Source organism: Triticum dicoccoides, chromosome 3B (assembly GCF_002162155.2).
Source record: "Triticum dicoccoides isolate Atlit2015 ecotype Zavitan chromosome 3B, WEW_v2.0, whole genome shotgun sequence".
NCBI lineage: Eukaryota > Viridiplantae > Streptophyta > Magnoliopsida > Poales > Poaceae > Triticum > Triticum dicoccoides.
The window spans coordinates 343445976-343450465 of record NC_041385.1 but is presented as its reverse complement, the minus strand read 5'-3'; positions in this window follow the sequence as shown (position 1 = coordinate 343450465).

The window sequence follows — 4490 nt, the reverse complement described above, 5'->3', positions numbered from 1 at the left end:
GTGCCTAAAACTCCACTCAAACTTTAAGAAAAGCTAAAAACTGCAACTTTGGTACTTAGTGTCTAATCACCCCCCTCTAGACACCTCTTCTCCAGGTCCTACTAGTGGTATCAGAGCATTGGTCTCCATTGCTTTGGTTTAATCACCATTGGAGGAAGATGGATGAGTCTACTTTGGGGAGTCTTAGACATAGAGTGCCTATTCTTGATGGAGAGTATTTTCGTGAGTGGAAAAATGAGATGCTTGTTATTTTCAATCAATATCATTTTAACAAGTACATTGCTAGCCCTTGTGCACCTTATGTTGATCCTATGCATCCAACCCATGATGAGTCAATTGACATGGTTAGGAATCTTAGAACTGCCGAACTTATCATTAGAGGATTGCCTAGAAACTTGATTGGATGTTTGCCTACTTTTAAGGGTGCCTACACTATATGGAAATTTCTTGAGGAACGATTTCCAGATTATTCCTTGAAAAATCCAGATGAAATTCTCCATAAGTCTAATGCTTTGAGTAAAATGAATACTAGTGATCCTATGTTTGGTGATCGTCTATTTGAGCTTACAAACCTTATGCGTGCCAATGGAAATGTTGGTATTATTAGTGACATTATTTCCGAAGCTATAAGAATTCATAGACAAGATCATTGTCAAAATCACTCTAACGAATCACCCTCTCTAGGATTTGATCCACCACATGACGATGTTGAACATGGATAGTATGATGAGGATGATGATAGTGACTTCGATCTTGATGATGCAATGAGACATTTTGGTCTTATGGCAAATCTTCGGGGATACATGTCAGGAGGAAAGGAATGGGTTCTTGATAGTGGATGTACCGATCACATGACTGGAGATAAAGACATGTTTCATGAGCTTGCTGATAATGATAGTCCTTGAAAGTATGTCACTTTCAGTGACAACTCAAAGGGTAAGGTGGTTGGCCTCGGTAAGGTGGCCATCTCACATGATAGCTCCATACAAAATGTCATGCTCGTTGAATCTCTTGGGTACAACTTACTTTCAGTATCTAGACTTGCTGATTTCGATTTCAATGTCCTATTTAATGAAGTTGATTGCCAAGTGCTTCGTCGAGACAATCATAAAATGGTCTTTACCGGTATACGTAGAGGTGATCTTTACATTGTTGATTTCACTAAAAAGGCCCAACCTAAAACTTGCTTCATTGCTAAATCCCCAAAAGGTTGGTTATGGCATAGACGATTAGGTCATGTTGGTATGCGAAACCTTGCCAAGCTTATTAAGGGGAATCATATCCTTGGAGTTAATGATGTCATATTTGATAAGGATAGACTTTGCAGTGCTTGTCAAGCAGGTAAACAGGTTGGAGTCGCATACCGTGAAGAACATCATGACCACGAAGAGGCCACTCGAGCTACTTCACATGGATCTCTTTGGTCCCAACTCTTACAAGAGTCTCGGTGGAAATTCTTTTGGTCTAGTTATAGTTGATGATTTTTCCGGATTTACGTGGGTGTTCTTTCTCGATGATAAACCGCAGGTTCAGAAGATCTTCAAAAATTTTGCTAGGAAGGCCCAAAATCAATTTGAAGTGAAGATCAATAAGGTTCGCAGCGACAACGGAACGGAGTTCAAGAACGCAAATGTGGACACCTTTCTTGACAAAGAAGGGATTTCACACGAGTTCTCGGCTACGTACACACCTCAACAAAATGGAGTTGTTGAGAGGAAGAACCGGACGCTCATCGAAATGGCGAGAACGATGCTTGATGAGTACAAGACGTCGAAGCACTTTTGGGCAGAAGCGGTTGAGACAGCTTGTCATGCAACAAATCGCTTGTATCTTCACAAGCTACTCGGCAAGACGGCATACGAGCTCCTCACCGGTAACAAACCCCAAGTTGGATACTTTCGAGTATTCGGCTCAAAGTGCTACATTCTTGATAAGCATCGTCGTTCTAAATTTGCTCCTAAGTCTCATGAAGGTTTCCTACTAGGTTATGGCTCAAACTCTCACACTTACCGTGTCTACAACAATTTCACCCGAAAGGTTGAAGAGACGGTAGATGTGAAGTTTGATGAATCTAACGGCTCGCAAGTAGAGCAATTGCCAATTGATGTAGGAGACAAAGAGCCTTCGGAAGCAATCCAAGACTTGTCTATTGGCAAGGTCCGTCCAACGGAGATGAAGGAGAGTACCTCGTCCATCCAAGTGGAAGCTTCTACTTCACGACAAGGTGAACCAAGAGGTGATACAGAAGCATCCACAAGTGGGACACACCAAGATGAAGGAAACGAGGAAGTGCATCAAGATGAACGTCAACAACCTCCTTCTCCACCACGACAAGAGAACGCCAACACCAACAATGAAGAAGGCCAAGAAGAAGAACAAGATGAAGAAGATGTTCAACAAAGATCCAAGCAAAAGCTTTCACGAGTTCGAGCAAGAATTGCTAAAGACCATCCCGTCGAGCAAATCTACAATGATATTCAAACCAGGAGAATCACTCGCTCTAAAACTCGTTTAGCTAACTTTTGTGAAAACTATTCTTTCAGCATTGAACCTATGAAGGTCGAAGAAGCATTGGAAGATCCGGATTGGATAAATGCTATGCATGAAGAGCTACACAACTTTGAGAGGAACCAAGTTTGGACATTGGTTGAGAAGCCCGACAACAACCACAACATCATCGGTACCAAATGTGTGTTTCGCAACAAGCAAGATGAAGATGGACAAGTAGTCCACAAAGCACGTCTCGTCGCCCAAGGCTACACACAAGTCGAAGGTATGGACTATGGTGAGACCTACGCCCCCGTTGCTAGACTTGAGTCCATTCGCATCTTACTTGCCTATGCTAATCACCATGATATCACCTTGTACCAAATGGACATTAAAAGTGCTTTTCTAAATGGTGAAATAGAGGAGGAAGTTTATGTTAAACAACCTCCCGACTTTGTCAATCCTAAGAAACCCAATCATGTTTACAAACTTCACAAAGCTCTTTATGGACTTAAACAAGCTCCTAGAGCATGGTATAAATGCTTGACCAAGTTCCTTATTGAAAAAGGCTTTGAAATTGGGAAAATTGATTCTACTCTTTTTACTAAAAGGGTTAATGGTGAACTCTTTGTGTGCCAAATTTATGTTGATGATATTATATTTGGTTCAACTAACCCTCATTTTAGTGAAAAGTTTGGGAAGCTAATGTCAGAGAAGTTTGAGATGTCTATGATGAGTGAACTCAAATTCTTTCTTGGTCTGCAAATCAAGCAAACTAAGGAAGGTACTTTTGTCTCGCAAACAAAGTACACCAAGGACTTATTCAAGAAGTTCAATATGCAAGAATGCAAATGTATGACTACACCCATGCCTACTAGTGGACATCTTGACTTAACCAAAGATGGTGAACTGGTTGATCAAAAGGTTTATCGCTCTATGATTGGTTCATTGTTATATCTATGTGCTTCACGTCCCGATATTATGCTAAGTGTGTGCATGTGTGCACGATATCAAGCTGCTCCTAAAGAATGTCATCTTAAGGCTGTGAAAAGGATAGTGAGATACTTAATCCATACACCAAATTTTGGCATTTGGTATCCTAAGAGGGCCTCTTTCGATCTTGTTGGCTATTTCGACTCGGACTATGCCGGAGACAAGGTTGATAGAAAGTCCACTTTAGGTACTTGTCAATTTCTTGGTAGATCTCTTGTGTCTTGGTCGTCCAAGAAACAGAACTCGGTATCCTTATCCACCGCCGAAGCTGAATATATTGTTGCTGGTTCATGTTGTGCTCAATTACTTTGGATGACCCAAACTCTTAAAGATTATGGGATATATGTGAAACATGTTCCATTGCTTTGTGACAATGAAAGTGCTATCAAAATTGGTCATAATCCCGTGCAACATTCTCGAACTAAGCATATTGAAGTTCGTCATCATTTCATTCGAGATCATGTTGCTAAGGGTGACATTGATCTTAAGCATGTTCGCACCGAAAAGCAATTAGAGGATATATTCACTAAACCTCTTGATGAGAAAGTGTTTTGCAGGTTAAGAGGAGAATTGAACATCATTGATGCTTCTAACTTGGAGTAGAAACTCCATTGGATACATGCAAGACATGAGCTTATGACTAATCCTTGATATTTCTCTTATGATGAAAATCTTATGTCTTGGATATATTTGTATCTTGCATGTTATCTAACCCATGTAGGTACTTGGTTGAATCAAACTCCATGAGATTGTAACCTACTCACATCTTGAGCAATCTCTACATCACCAAGTCTCTATACAAAGGTGGTTGAAGACAAGGAAGCACGAAACCATTCAAACATATCCTTTGACAAATTCTATGTTGAGTTTCATGATTGTCATTTTTGGATATACAAGTGCTCTTCCTTGCAAGAACTAACCCATGTAGGTAGATGGACTCATATTCCAAGTGGTGCTCCAAATTCTTGATGAGCTACATCAACCTTGAGCAACCCACGCAAGTTCAACTA